The sequence below is a fragment of the Musa acuminata genome, chromosome BXJ1-8, assembly GCF_036884655.1.
Source record: "Musa acuminata AAA Group cultivar baxijiao chromosome BXJ1-8, Cavendish_Baxijiao_AAA, whole genome shotgun sequence".
Taxonomy (NCBI): Eukaryota; Viridiplantae; Streptophyta; class Magnoliopsida; order Zingiberales; family Musaceae; genus Musa; species Musa acuminata.
In genome coordinates, this window is record NC_088334.1 from 40,268,228 (window position 1) to 40,283,001 (window position 14,774).

A 14,774-nucleotide genomic window follows, 5' to 3' on the forward strand; every position below is an offset into this window, starting at 1 on the left:
AAGTCCCGATGGTTTCGGCGCGCGCTTGCCGTGTCCGGTACGCGGTCGGCCTCGTGGGCATCGGAGGGATCCGACAATGGCGATTACGAGATCGTTCGAGAGGTTTCGGAGATCCGGTCGACGATGCGCCGTCCGCGACGTGCACATAGGCGAGGGACGATGCACACAAAACGAGTGCGATCATACCAGCACTAAAGCACCGGATCCCATCATAACTCCGAAGTTAAGCCTGCTTGGGCGAGAGTAGTAATAGGATTGGTGACCCCCTGGGAAGTCCTCGTGTTGCACTCCTTTTTGCGCCCCGAGCGGCCAAAAGACTTACTTAAAACTCTCTTTTAAGCTTTTCAATTTTTCCAGCATTATGGCCAACAATAAATATGTCATTAACATATATATAGCAGGAGAATAATGAAATCATCATCTAAAAATTTCTTCATAAAACATACAATGACCAGACATGGTTCTAGGATGGGTGACCCCCTGGGAAGTCTTCGTGTTGCACTCCTTTTTGCGCGCCGAGCGGCCAAAACCTCTCCCGTCGACCTCCGAGGCGATGGTTTTGGGCCTCGGAATTTGCCATGACCGCTACGCAGTCAGTCTCGTGGGGCTCGGAGACAGCTTCCCGGAATGGGGCCGCAATAGCGATTCCGAGTTCGTTCGAGAAAGTCCTGATGGTTTCGGCGCGCGCTTGCCGTGTCCGGTACGCGGTCGGCCTCGTGGGCATCGGAGGGATCCGACAATGGCGATTCCAAGATCGTTCGAGAGGTTTCGGGGCTCCGGTCGTCGATGCGCCGTCCGCGACGTGCACAAAGGCGAGGGACGACGCACACAAAACAAGTGCGATCATACCAGCACTAAAGCATCGGATCCCATCATAACTCCGAAGTTAAGCCTGCTTGGGCGAGAGTAGTACTAGGATGGGTGACCCCCTGGGAAGTCCTCGTGTTGCACTCCTTTTTGCGCCCCGAGCGGCCAAAAGACTTACTTAAAACTCTCTTTTAAGCTTTTCAATTTTTCCAGCATTATGGCCAACAATAAATATGTCATTAACATATATATAGCAGGAGAATAATGAAATCATCATCTAAAAATTTCTTCATAAAACATACAATGACCAGACATGGTTTTAGGATGGGTGACCCCCTGGGAAGTCCTCGTGTTGCACTCCTTTTTGCGCCCCGAGCGGCCAAAACCTCTCCCGTCGACCTCCGAGGCGATGGTTTTGGGCCTCGGAATTTGCCGTGACCGCTACGCTGTCAGTTTCGTGGGGCTCGGAGAGAGCTTTCCGGAATGGGGCCGCAATAGCGATTCCGAGTTCGTTCGAGAAAGTCCCGATGGTTTCGGCGCGCGCTTGCCGTGTCCGGTACGCGGTCGGCCTCGTGGGCATCGGAGGGATCCGACAATGGCGATTCCGAGATCGTTCGAGAGGTTTCGGGGCTCCGGTCGTCGATGCGCCGTCCGCGACGTGCACAAAGGCGAGGGACGATGCACACAAAACGAGTGCGATCATACCAGCACTAAAGCACCGGATCCCATTAGAACTCCAAAGTTAAGCGTGGTTGGGCGAGATTAGTACTAGGATGGGTGACCCCCTGGGATGTCCTCGTGTAGCACTCCTTTTTGCGCCCCGAGCGGCCAAAAGACTTACTTAAAACTCTCTTTTAAGCTTTTCAATTTTTCCAGCATTATGGCCAACAATAAATATGTCATTAACATATATATAGCAGGAGAATAATGAAATCATCATCTAAAAATTTCTTCATAAAACATACAATGACCAGACATGGTTCTAGGATGGGTGACCCCCTGGGAAGTCTTCGTGTTGCACTCCTTTTTGCGCCCCGAGCGGCCAAAACCTTTCCCGTCGACCTCCGAGGCGATGGTTTTGGGCCTCGGAATTTGCCGTGACCGCTACGCAGTCAGTCTCGTGGGGCTTGGAGAGAGCTTTCCGGAATGGGGCCGCAATAGCGATTCCGAGTTCGTTCGAGAAAGTCCCGATGGTTTCGGCGCGCGCTTGCCGTGTCCGGTACGCGGTCGGCCTCGTGGGCATCGGAGGGATCCGACAATGGCGATTACGAGATCGTTCGAGAGGTTTCGGGGCTCCGGTCGTCGATGCGCCGTCCGCGACGTGCACATAGGCGAGGGACGACGCACACAAAACGAGTGCGATCATACCAGCACTATAGCACCGGATCCCATCAGAACTCCGATGTTAAGCTTGCTTGGGCGAGAGTAGTACTAGGATGGGTGACCCCCTGCGAAGTCCTCGTGTTGCACTCCTTTTTGCGCCCCGAGCGGCCAAAAGACTTACTTAAAACTCTCTTTTAAGCTTTTCAATTTTTCCAGCATTATGGCCAACAATAAATATGTCATTAACATATATATAGCAGGAGAATAATGAAATCATCATCTAAAAATTTCTTCATAAAACATACAATGACCAGACATGGTTCTAGGATGGGTGACCCCCTGGGAAGTCTTCGTGTTGCACTCCTTTCTGCGCCCCGAGCGGCCAAAACCTCTCCCGACGACCTCCGAGGCGATGGTTTTGGGCCTCGGAATTTGCCGTGACCGCTACGTAGTCAGTCTCGTGGGGCTCGGAGAGAGCTTTCCGGAATGGGGCCGCAATAGCGATTCCGAGTTCGTTCGAGAAAGTCCCGATGGTTTCGGCGCGCGCTTGTCGTGTCCGGTACGCGGTCGGCCTCGTGGGCATCGGAGGGATCCGACAATGGCGATTCCGAGATCGTTCGAGAGGTTTCGGGGCTCCGGTCGTCGATGCGCCGTCCGCGACGTGCACATAGGCGAGGGACGACGCACACAAAACGAGTGCGATCATACCAGCACTATAGCACCGGATCCCATCAGAACTCCGAAGTTAAGCTTGCTTGGGCGAGAGTAGTACTAGGATGGGTGACCCCCTGCGAAGCCCTCGTGTTGCACTCCTTTTTGCGCCCCGAGCGGCCACAAGACTTACTTAAAACTCTCTTTTAAGCTTTTCAATTTTTCCAGCATTATGGCCAACAATAAATATGTCATTAACATATATATAGCAGGAGAATAATGAAATCATCATCTAAAAATTTCTTCATAAAACATACAATGACCAGACATGGTTCTAGGATGGGTGACCCCCTGGGAAGTCCTCGTGTTGCACTCCTTTCTGCGCCCCGAGCGGCCAAAACCTCTCCCGTCGACCTCCGAGGCGATGGTTTTGGGCCTCGGAATTTGCCGTGACCGCTACGCTGTCAGTTTCGTGGGGCTCGGAGAGAGCTTTCCGGAATGGGGCCGCAATAGCGATTCCGAGTTCGTTCGAGAAAGTCCCGATGGTTTCGGCGCGCGCTTGCCGTGTCCGGTACGCGGTCGGCCTCGTGGGCATCGGAGGGATCCGACAATGGCGATTCCGAGATCGTTCGAGAGGTTTCGGGGCTCCGGTCGTCGATGCGCCGTCCGCGACGTGCACAAAGGCGAGGGACGACGCACAAAAAACGAGTGCGATCATACCAGCACTAAAGCACCGGATCCCATTAGAACTCCGAAGTTAACTTGCTTGGGCGAGAGTAGTACTAGGATGGGTGACCACCTGGGAAGTCCTCGTGTTGCACTCCTTTTTGCGCCCCGAGCGGCCAAAAGACTTACTTAAAACTCTCTTTTAAGCTTTTCAATTTTTCCAGCATTATGGCCAACAATAAATATGTCATTAACATATATATAGCAGGAGAATAATGAAATAATCATCTAAAAATTTCTTCATAAAACATACAATGACCAGACATGGTTCTAGGATGGGTGACCCCCTGGGAAGTCCTCGTGTTGCACTCCCTTTTGCGCCACGAGCGGCCAAAACCTCTCCCGTCGACCTCCGAGGCGATGGTTTTGGGCCTCGGAATTTGCCGTGACCGCTACGCAGTCAGTCTCGTGGGGCTCGGAGAGAGCTTTCCGGAATGGGGCCGCAATAGCGATTCCGAGTTCGTTCGAGAAAGTACCGATGGTTTCGGCGCGCGCTTGCCGTGTCCGGTACGCGGTCGGCCTCGTGGGCATCGGAGGGATCCGACAATGGCGATTCCAAGATCGTTCGAGAGGTTTCGGGGCTCCGGTCGTCGATGCGCCGTCCGCGACGTGCACAAAGGCGAGGGACGACGTACACAAAAATAGTGCGATCATACCAGCACTAAAGCACCGGATCCCATCAAAACTCCGAAGTTATGCGTGCTTGGGCGAGAGTAGTACTAGGATGGGTGACCCCCTGGGAAGTCCTCCTGTTGCATTCCTTTTTGTGCCCCGAGCGGCCAAAAGACTTACTTAAAACTCTCTTTTAAGCTTTTCAATTTTTCCAGCATTATGGCCAACAATAAATATGTCATTAACATATATATAGCAGGAGAATAATGAAATCATCATCTAAAAATTTCTTCATAAAACATACAATGACCAGACATGGTTCTAGGATGGGTGACCCCCTGGGAAGTCCTCGTGTTGCACTCCTTTTTGCGCCCCGAGCGGCCAAAACCTCTCCCGTCGACCTCCGAGGCGATGGTTTTGGGCCTCGGAATTTGCCGTGACCGCTACGCAGTCAGTCTCGTGGGGCACGGAGAGAGCTTTCCGGAATGGGGCCGCAATAGCGATTCCGAGTTCGTTCGAGAAAGTCCCGATGGTTTCGGCGCGCGCTTGCCGTGTCCGGTACGCGGTCGGCCTCGTGGGCATCGGAGGGATCCGACAATGGCGATTCCGAGATCGTTCGAGAGGTTTCGGGGCTCCGGTCGTCGATGCGCCGTCCGCGACGTGCACAAAGGCGAGGGACGACGCATATAAAACGAGTGCGATCATACCAGCACTAAAGCACCGGATCCCATCAGAACTCCGAAGTTAAGCGTGCTTGGGCGAGATTAGTACTAGGATGGGTGACCCCCTGGGATTTCCTCGTGTTGCACTCCTTTTTGCGCCCCGAGCGGCCAAAAGACTTACTTAAAACTCTCTTTTAAGCTTTTCAATTTTTCCAGCATTATGGCCAACAATAAATATGTCATTAACATATATATAGCAGGAGAATAATGAAATCATCATCTAAAAATTTCTTCATAAAACATACAATGACCAGACATGGTTCTAGGATGGGTGACCCCCTGGGAAGTCCTCGTGTTGCAGTCCCTTTTGCGCCCCGAGCGGCCAAAACCTCTCCCGTCGACCTCCGAGGCGATGGTTTTGGGCCTCGGAATTTGCCGTGACCGCTACGCAGTCAGTCTCGTGGGGCTCGGAGAGAGCTTTCCGGAATGGGGCCGCAATAGCGATTCCGAGTTCGTTCGAGAAAGTCCCGATGGTTTCGGCGCTTGCTTGCCGTGTCCGGTACGCGGTCGGCCTCGTGGGCATCGGAGGGATCCGACAATGGCGATTCCGAGATCGTTCGAGAGGTTTCGGGGCTCCGGTCGTCGATGCGCCGTCCGCGATGTGCACAAAGGCGAGGGACGACGCACACAAAACGAGTGCGATCATACCAGCACTAAAGCACCGGATCCCATTAGAACTCCGAAGTTAACTTGCTTGGGCGAGAGTAGTACTAGGATGGGTGACCACCTGGGAAGTCCTCGTGTTGCACTCCTTTTTGCGCCCCGAGCGGCCAAAAGACTTACTTAAAACTCTCTTTTAAGCTTTTCAATTTTTCCAGCATTATGGCCAACAATAAATATGTCATTAACATATATATAGCAGGAGAATAATGAAATCATCATCTAAAAATTTCTTCATAAAACATACAATGACCAGACATGGTTCTAGGATGGGTGACCCCCTGGGAAGTCCTCGTGTTGCACTCCCTTTTGCGCCACGAGCGGCCAAAACCTCTCCCGTCGACCTCCGAGGCGATGGTTTTGGGCCTCGGAATTTGCCGTGACCGCTACGCAGTCAGTCTCGTGGGGCTCGGAGAGAGCTTTCCGGAATGGGGCCGCAATAGCGATTCCGAGTTCGTTCGAGAAAGTCCCGATGGTTTCGGCGCGCGCTTGCCGTGTCCGGTACGCGGTCGGCCTCGTGGGCATCGGAGGGATCCGACAATGGCGATTCCGAGATCGTTCGAGAGGTTTCGGGGCTCCGGTCGTCGATGCGTCGTCCGCGACGTGAACAAAGGCGAGGGTCGACGCAAACAAAAAGAGTGCTATCAGACCAGCACTAAAGCATCGGATCCCATCAGAACTCCGAAGTTAAGCGTGCTTGGGCGAGAGTAGTACTAGGATGTGTGACCACCTGGGAAGTCCTCGTGTTGCACTCCTTTTTGCGCCCCGAGCGGCCAAAAGACTTACTTAAAACTCTCTTTTAAGCTTTTCAATTTTTCCAGCATTATGGCCAACAATAAATATGTCATTAACATATATATAGCAGGAGAATAATGAAATCATCATCTAAAAATTTCTTCATAAAACATACAATGACCAGACATGGTTCTAGGATGGGTGACCCCCTGGGAAGTTCTCGTGTTGCACTCCTTTTTGCGCCCCGAGCGGCCAAAACCTCTCCCGTCGACCTCTGAGGCGATGGTTTTGGGCCTCGGAATTTGCCGTGAACGCTACGCAGTCAGTCTCGTGGGGCTCGGCGAGAGCTTTCCGGAATGGGGCCGCAATAGCGATTTCGAGTTCGTTCGAGAAAGTCCCGATGGTTTCGACGCGCGCTTGCCGTGTCCGGTACGCGGTCGGCCTCGTGGGCATCGGAGGGATCCGACAATGGCAATTCCGAGATCGTTCGAGAGGTTTCGGGGCTCCGGTCGTCGATGCGCCGTCCGCGACGTGCACAAAGGCGAGGGACGACGCAAAGAAAACGAGTTCGATCATACCAGCACTAAAGCACCGCACGCTTGGGCGAGAGTATTACTAGGATGGGTGATCCCATGGGAAGTCCTCGTGTTGCACTCCTATTTGCGCCCCGAGCGGCCAAAAGACTTACTTAAAACTCTCTTTTAAGCTTTTCAATTTTTCCAGCATTATGGCCAACAATAAATACGTCATTAACATATATATAGCAGGAGAATAATGAAATCATCATCTAAAAATTTCTTCAAAAAACATACAATGACCAGACATGGTTCTAGGATGGGTGACCCCCTGGGAAGTTCTCGTGTTGCACTCCTTTTTGCGCCCCGAGCGGCCAAAACCTCTCCCGTCGACCTCCGAGGCGATGGTTTTGGGCCTCGGAATTTGCCGTGACCGCTACGCAGTCAGTCTCGTGGGGCTCGGAGAGAGCTTTCCGTAATGAGGCCGCAATAGCGATTTCGAGTTCATTGGAGAAAGTCCCGATGGTTTCGACGCGCGCTTGCCGTGTCCGGTACGCGGTCGGCCTCGTGGGCATCGGAGGGATCCGACAATGGCGATTCTGAGATCGTTCGAGAGGTTTCGGGGCTCCGGTCGTCGATGCGCCGTCCGCGACGTGCACAAAGGCGAGGGACGACGCACACAAAACGAGTGCGATCATACCAGCACTAAAGCACCGGATCCCATTAGAACTCCGAAGTTAAGCTTGCTTGGGCGAGAGTAGTACTAGGATGGGTGACCACCTGGGAAGTCCTCGTGTTGCACTCCTTTTTGCGCCCCGAGCGGCCAAAAGACTTACTTAAAACTCTCTTTTAAGCTTTTCAATTTTTCCAGCATTATGGCCAACAATAAATATGTCATTAACATATATATAGCAGGAGAATAATGAAATCATCATCTAAAAATTTCTTCATAAAACATACAATGACCAGACATGGTTCTAGGATGGGTGACCCCCTGGGAAGTCCTCGTGTTGTGTTAGGATCGAGAGCACTAAGAGGGGGGGGGGTGAATTAGTGCTGCGGAAATCTTACAGCGATTAAAAACCAAAAGCTGCGTTCGTTCAATAAAAACTATTATGATGCAAAAGCTAATTCTCAGTTTGTATCTAAGTGCAGTTTGCGTCTAAGCGCAGATTGCGTCTAAGCGCAATTTGCGTCTGAACACAGTTTGCGTCTAAGCGCAGTTTTGCGTCTAAGCGCAGTTTACGTCTAAACTCAGATTTACGTCTAAACGCAGTTTTACGTCTAAACGTAGATTTACGTCTAAACGTAGTTTTACGTCTAAACGCAGATTTACGTCTAAACTCAGATTTACGTCTAAATGTAGTTTTGCGTTTAAAAGCAGTTTTGAACCTTGAAAAGCGTTTCACGTAGAAAGCAATTTGCAGTTATAAATGGAGTCCGAATGTAAGCGTAAACTGCAGTGTGAAGATCGTATGAAAACACGATTTACGTTTGAATGCAGATTCTGAAAGAACAGCACTTAGAACTTGTTCGTGAAAGCGCAGAGAGCAGTAGTAATGGAGGAGGTTTGCAGTAATGATAAAGTGCTCAAAAATAAACGCAAACCAGAGATTTAGAGTGGTTCGGTCAGCCTTGACCTACTCCACTTTTGGCTTCCTCCACCGACGAGGTTGCCGACGTCAACTAGCTGCCTTCCTTCAATGGGCGAAGGCTAACTGCCCTTTTACAGTTTCTCTCCTTTTGACAGGCTCAGGAGACAACCTTTACAGATCCTTTCTCTCCTCTCTTTACAACTCAAGACTTGAAGAACAGAAGGAGGAGAACTTTAGGACTTTACACAAATTTGAGCTCTTAGAATCACTGAAAAGATCAAGAATTCGGTGTGGATCTGTTTCTCTTCAGTGCTGAATGGGTGGGGTATTTATAGGCCCCAACCCAGTTCAAATTTGGAGCTCAAAACGATCAAATCGATCAAATCCCAGAATTCTGGGATCAGGCGGTTGCACCTCTTGACTGGAGAGGTGGCACCGCCTGGCAGAGCTCGAAGACTGAGCTCAGGCGATTGCTTCTCTCTGCCAGAGCTCGAAGACTGAGCTCGATGGTTGCATCACCTGGCAGAGCTCGAAGACTGAGCTTGGTGATTGCATCACCTGGCAGAGCTCGAAACTGAGCTCGGTGGTTGCATCACCTGGCAGAGCTCCAAACTGAGCTCAGGCTGATGCACCTCTCTGCCAGAGCTCGAAGACTGAGCTCGGTGATTGTATCACCTGGCAGAGCTCGAGACTGAGCTCAGGCTGATGCACCTCTCTGCCAGAGCTCGAAGACTGAGCTTGGTGGTTGCATCGCCTGGCAGAGCTCGAAACTTGAGCTCTGGCGGTGCTACCTCTTGGCAGAGGAGGTTGCACCGCCCAGTCTAGCTCGTAGACTGAGCTCTGGGCGGTTGCACCTCTCGGCTGGGGCGGTTGCACCTCCCAGCCTCGCAGCCCTGGCGGTTGCACCTCCTGGTTGGGGCGGTTGCACCTCCCAACCCCACAGCCCAGGCGGTTGCACCTCCTGGCTGGGGCGGTTGCACCTCCCAACCCCACAGCCCAGGCGGTTGCACCTCCTGGCTGGGGCGGTTGCACCTCCTGGTGCAATCAGGGTCCGAATGGTTCACTCCATTCGGCCCACTTTGAATCTTTTCAGGGGCCCAATTGCCCCAAGATTAAGCTAATGGGATCACCTCCCATTTTCATGCTTAATCATCATGCTAACTACGATTAACTCTAAGACAACTTCTGCAGCTTTGCTCCGATGCGTCAATCGCTTCTTCCGGCGAGTTTCCGGCCAACTTCCGTCGATCAACCGATAACCCTCGGTGATCCTTCTGCGGACATCCGGCATACTCCTGGACTTTGCGACGATCCACTTGGCGAGTTCTGACGAGCTTCGCTTGGCAAGCTTCTGGACTTCTCGGATCTGTCCTCGCTGAACCTCCGACGACCGTCCGAACTTCCGTCGAACTCTCGAACTCCCAACGTGTTCATGATCTTGACTCCGGCGCAACACCTGCTCCTTGTCTTACTCTTATCGTAGTTAATCCTGCACACTTATCTCAACACATAGATTAGACAACAAATGACAATTGACTTCATCATCAAAATCCGAGATTCAACAATCTCCCCCTTTTTGATGATGACAATCAATTGATAATGGAGTTATCCTTAACTCCCCCTGTCTATATGCCATAGTTGAGATAAGTCAACCTTGAATTCAAGACTAAGAATTCAAGTGACGTATTGATAAGTTAGATCAGTTAAACTTATCAATACTCCCATCATGATACCTATCATGATGTATCTCTTCAAGGATGATGTCAAAGCTTGACATTCATCATCACGTTTGTATTATGGTGTTTGTAACTGTTCATCATGTAAACATATAAAGCTACGAAGGAATTTTTACATGATGCACACATTTGAGATTTTCTAGCAAGTTTGCATTTACTTCACAAAATAGGATATCAAATCAAGATATGATGCAAACTATAGCACATGTTCACATATCTCTTGGTGATGCAAGGATGGCATAACATTGTTTATAGCATCACTCAAGTATTTGCAACTATGACATAGATATGATGATGGCAGTTCAGCTATGACATAGTGTTTATCAATTCATATGTTTCTCCCCCTTTGTCATCAACAAAAAGCATGATAGCATTATCAAGCATATAAAGGAAGTCATGACACATATATCTTTTTATTATTTTTGCTTGACGGAGGAAAGTCATTTTTCAAAGAGTTTTCATAAGAGTGTACAAGAACATCCCATTTTTAGCATACAAACCGAAAAATGAACCTCTTACATGCATCTGGTTAAAAATATTTGTCACATAATTTGCAACATGTTATTTGATCAAGCGTTTGTCAAGGCATGTAATAGTAATAACATCCGAAAAATAATTTTAACTAGTTAAAGTATTCGGACAATTCAACATTCCTAATTCTCTTCTTATGTAATCAAATTGTTCTTCACATAGGGGTTTTGTAAAAATGTCAGCTAGTTGATGTTTAGTATCAATGAATTCTATGGTTACGTCATGATTGGTGACATGATCTCGTATAAAGTGATGTCTAATATCAATATGTTTTGTTCTTGAGTGTTGTATAGGATTTTTGGTTAAGCATATTGCACTTGTGTTATCACATTTAATTGGAATATTTCTGAGATAAACTTTATAATCTTCTAAGGTATTTTTCATCCATACAACTTGTGCACAGCATGCACTTGCTGCAATATATTCAGCTTCGGTTGTTGATAGTGCAACTGAGTTTTGTTTCTTTGATGACCAGGAAACAAGGGCATGTCCTAAAAATTGACATGATCCTGATGTGCTTTTTCTATCTAATCTACACCCAGCAAAGTCAGCATCAGCAAAAGCAATTAACTCAAAATTTTCTGATTTTGGGTACCATAATCCTAGATTTGTGGTACCATTAAGATATCTAAATATTCTTTTAACTGCTTTGAGATGAGACATCTTAGGGTTTGATTGAAATCTAGCACAAAGTCCTACACTGAACATGATGTCTGGTCTGGTTGCAGTGAGGTAAAGTAAACTTCCTATCATACCCCTATAAGTTTTTTGATCAAAGCTTTCTCCACTTTCATCAATTTCTAATTTAGTGGAGGTGCACATAGGAGTGTTACTGGCCTTTGAGTTGTTCATATTAAACCTTTTTAATAAATTCATGGCATATTTAGCTTGACTAATAAAGATGCCATTGCTTAGTTGTTTGATTTGTAAACCTAAGAAGAATGTTAATTCTCCCATTAAGCTCATTTCGAATTCAAGACTCATAGTTTTACCAAACGATTCACAAAGAGATTCATTTGTAGAGCCAAAGATGATATCATCAACATAAATCTGAACAATGAGAAAATTATTTTCAAAATTCTTGATAAACAATGTAGTATCAACCTTGCCTTTTATGAAATTATTTTCAATGAGAAAAGAACTAAGTCTCTCATACCAAGCCCTTGGGGCTTGTTTTAAACCATAGAGAGCTTTAGTTAGTCTAAACACATGATTAGGGTAGCCATTATTTTCAAATCCAGGGGGTTGTTCAACATAAACTTCTTCGGAAATGAAACCATTTAGAAAAGCGCTTTTAACATCCATTTGAAATAACTTAAAATTATTGCAACTGGCGTAGGCAAGGAGCATCCTTATGGCTTCCAATCGAGCCACAGGTGCGAAGGTTTCTTCGTAATCGATACCTTCTTCTTGGTTGAAACCTTTGGCCACTAATCTAGCCTTGTTTCTAACCACGATACCATTTTCATCTTGCTTGTTTCTAAAGACCCATTTAGTACCAATAACTAAATGGTCATTTGGCCTAGGAACAAGCGTCCACACCTCATTTCTCTCAAATTGATTTAATTCATCTTGCATTGCGATAATCCATGAATCATCTTTCATGGCTTCATCAACACATTTGGGTTCAATTTGGGAGAGAAAGGCGGCGTTGGCACAAAAGTTTTTAAAAGAAGATCGTGTTTGAACCCCCTTTGATGTGTCTCCTAGGATTAGCTCCTTAGGATGAGCATCTATATACTTCCAATCCTTGGGTAAGGATATTTCGGAAGTGGATGCATCCAAGTTGTTAATTGGAGACGGGGTTTCGTTTAAATTCAAGGAATCAAAATCATCATCAAGATCATTTTTCTTAATTTCTGAAATCTCATTGAAAACAACATGGATGGATTCTTCAATAACTAAGGTTCTTTTATTGAAGATGCGAAAAGCTTTAGAAACCGAAGAATAACCAAGAAAGATTCCTTCATCAGATTTAGCATCGAATTTTCCTAAGTTATCCTTTTCATTCAAGATAAAACACTTACACCCAAAGACTTTGAAATATGAGACATTGGGTTTTTTGTTATTCCATAACTCATAAGGAGTTTTGGTGAGTAAGGGTCTTACTAGGACTCTATTTAAAATATAGCATGCAGTGTTTACAGCTTCGGCCCAAAAATATTTGGGTAGGCTATGTTCATTCAACATTGTTCTTGCCATTTCTTGTAAATTTCGATTTTTTCTTTCTACTACCCCATTTTGTTGAGGATTTCTTGGAGTAGAGAAATTATGGTTATATCCGTTGAGTTCACAGAATTCTTGGAAGTCATGGTTTTGAAATTCTCCACCATGATCACTTCTAATTGACGAAATCATAGATCCTTTTTCATTTTGAACAAGTTTACAAAACTTGGTAAAATATCTAAAGCATTCATTTTTCTGTTTTAAGAAGTAGGTCCATGTATATCTGCTATAGTCATCAATAATGACAAAGGCGTATTTGCTACCTCCTAGACTCGATGTAGAGATTGGTCCGAACAAGTCCATATGGATCAATTGTAAGGGCCTAGAGGTGCTTATTTGATTCTTAGCTTTGAAGCTACCCTTAATTTGCTTACCTAATTGGCAAGCATCGCATACATTATCTTTGATGAACTTGATATGAGGAATTCCTCTTACAAGTTCTCTAGATGATACTTGAGTGATTAGTTTCATGCTAGCATGACCTAATCTTCTATGCCATAGCCAAGCATCCTCATTCATAACGGCAAGGCACATTTCATCACATAAGTCATTGATGTTAATAGTGTATACGTTGTTTTGTTTTAATGCAATCATAGATATATTTTTGTGTGGTTTTTCAATGATACAAGCATTAGATTCAAATCTTATAATATATCCTTTATCACATAATTGACTAATGCTCAAGAGGTTATGTTTTAAACCATCAACTAGTAAAACATCTTCAATAGAGAGGTTGGATTTGTTACCTATGGTTCCTTTGCCAATGATTTTACCTTTGTTGTTGTCTCCGAAGGTGACATATCCTTCGTCTATGCTAGTGAGCTTAGAGAATTGAGATGGATCTCCGGTCATATGCCTTGAGCATCCACTATCAAGGTACCATTTCTTGCTCCTAGCTTGCGATTGTTTAGTTTTCTACAAGAAAGGATGATGTTTAGGTACCCATTTGCTTTTGGGTGCCTCATAAATAGATCTACATTTCTTATCATGTTGCATAGAGTTTATCATGGTTCCCTTAGGAACCCAAATTAATTTGTTTGGACTTATTTTCTTGAATGGACAACAATGTGTCTTGTGTCCAGATTTGCAACAAAAGTTGCACTTGGTTTGGTGTTGAACATGTAAGATGGGGCCTTTTACAAAGGTAGTTGGATTTCGGTGAGGACTCCTCACAAATCCAATCCCACTTCTTTTGGGAATGTGACCCTTGTTTGCAAGGATCATGTTTAATGACTTGCTACCAACCTCGAATTTCTTCAAGGTGTCCTTGAGTAGCAGGTTTTCTTTTTGCATAGTTTCTAAATCATGACATTTGATACATGAATTTAAACTATCATGATGTTCGACTTTTAACTTATCAAACTCACAGGTAAGACTATCATGCATCTTTTTCAGCAATTTATATTTTCTACTTATACTCTTGCATTCGTCAAATAAATCATTGAAAGCATTTAATAATTCATCGAAAGATAAATCAGCATCTATTGAATTTGTTACCTCGTCTTCGATGGCCATTAAGGCGTAATGAGCAACTTGCTCGGTGTTGGACTCCTCTTCCTCAGATGCGCTCGAATCATCCCATGTTGCTTGGAGCGCCTTCTTCTTTGTTGTTCTTTTCTTGACTTGGGGACAATCACTTTTGTAGTGTCCCGGCTTTTTGCATTCATAGCAGATCACTTGGTCCTTTTTGGGTTCAAGTTTATTTTTTGCATCATTCTTAAATTTGTTTCTTTTAAAGAACTTTTTAAACTTTCTTGTTAGTAGTGTCAAGTCATCATCACAGTCCTCATCACTTGAGTTTTCTCTCAAGTGGCATTCTGACGTTTTGAGTGCCATATCCTTCCTGTTCTTTGGAAGGATGTCTTCTTGCTCTTCATGAGCTTTACAAGTCATTTCATAGGTCATTAGTGACCCGATTAGTTCTTCAAGAGGGAA

At 46.3% G+C, this 14,774-nt stretch overlaps 11 non-coding genes across 11 annotated transcripts; all 11 read left to right on the plus strand.

Moving 5' to 3' along the window:
* Positions 1-172: 172 nt before the first annotated feature.
* On the plus strand, positions 173-291 carry LOC135590942 (5S ribosomal RNA). The gene has a single exon (XR_010478346.1). It is a non-coding gene; the product is annotated as a 5S ribosomal RNA (ribosomal RNA).
* Positions 292-835: 544 nt separating this feature from the next.
* On the plus strand, positions 836-954 carry LOC135590661 (5S ribosomal RNA). Its single transcript, XR_010478067.1, has one exon. It is a non-coding gene; the product is annotated as a 5S ribosomal RNA (ribosomal RNA).
* Positions 955-1,498: 544 nt separating this feature from the next.
* On the plus strand, positions 1,499-1,617 carry LOC135590829 (5S ribosomal RNA). The gene has a single exon (XR_010478234.1). It is a non-coding gene; the product is annotated as a 5S ribosomal RNA (ribosomal RNA).
* A 544-nt stretch (positions 1,618-2,161) lies between these two features.
* LOC135589960 (5S ribosomal RNA) lies at positions 2,162-2,280 on the plus strand. The gene has a single exon (XR_010477367.1). It is a non-coding gene; the product is annotated as a 5S ribosomal RNA (ribosomal RNA).
* Positions 2,281-2,824: 544 nt separating this feature from the next.
* On the plus strand, positions 2,825-2,943 carry LOC135589534 (5S ribosomal RNA). The gene has a single exon (XR_010476942.1). It is a non-coding gene; the product is annotated as a 5S ribosomal RNA (ribosomal RNA).
* Positions 2,944-3,487: 544 nt separating this feature from the next.
* LOC135590155 (5S ribosomal RNA) lies at positions 3,488-3,605 on the plus strand. The gene has a single exon (XR_010477561.1). It is a non-coding gene; the product is annotated as a 5S ribosomal RNA (ribosomal RNA).
* Positions 3,606-4,149: 544 nt separating this feature from the next.
* On the plus strand, positions 4,150-4,268 carry LOC135590843 (5S ribosomal RNA). The gene has a single exon (XR_010478248.1). It is a non-coding gene; the product is annotated as a 5S ribosomal RNA (ribosomal RNA).
* Positions 4,269-4,812: 544 nt separating this feature from the next.
* On the plus strand, positions 4,813-4,931 carry LOC135592083 (5S ribosomal RNA). The gene has a single exon (XR_010478848.1). It is a non-coding gene; the product is annotated as a 5S ribosomal RNA (ribosomal RNA).
* A 544-nt stretch (positions 4,932-5,475) lies between these two features.
* On the plus strand, positions 5,476-5,593 carry LOC135590156 (5S ribosomal RNA). Its single transcript, XR_010477562.1, has one exon. It is a non-coding gene; the product is annotated as a 5S ribosomal RNA (ribosomal RNA).
* A 544-nt stretch (positions 5,594-6,137) lies between these two features.
* On the plus strand, positions 6,138-6,256 carry LOC135590410 (5S ribosomal RNA). Its single transcript, XR_010477817.1, has one exon. It is a non-coding gene; the product is annotated as a 5S ribosomal RNA (ribosomal RNA).
* A 1,181-nt stretch (positions 6,257-7,437) lies between these two features.
* Positions 7,438-7,556, plus strand: LOC135591997 (5S ribosomal RNA). The gene has a single exon (XR_010478762.1). It is a non-coding gene; the product is annotated as a 5S ribosomal RNA (ribosomal RNA).
* The last annotated feature ends 7,218 nt before the right edge of the window (positions 7,557-14,774 follow it).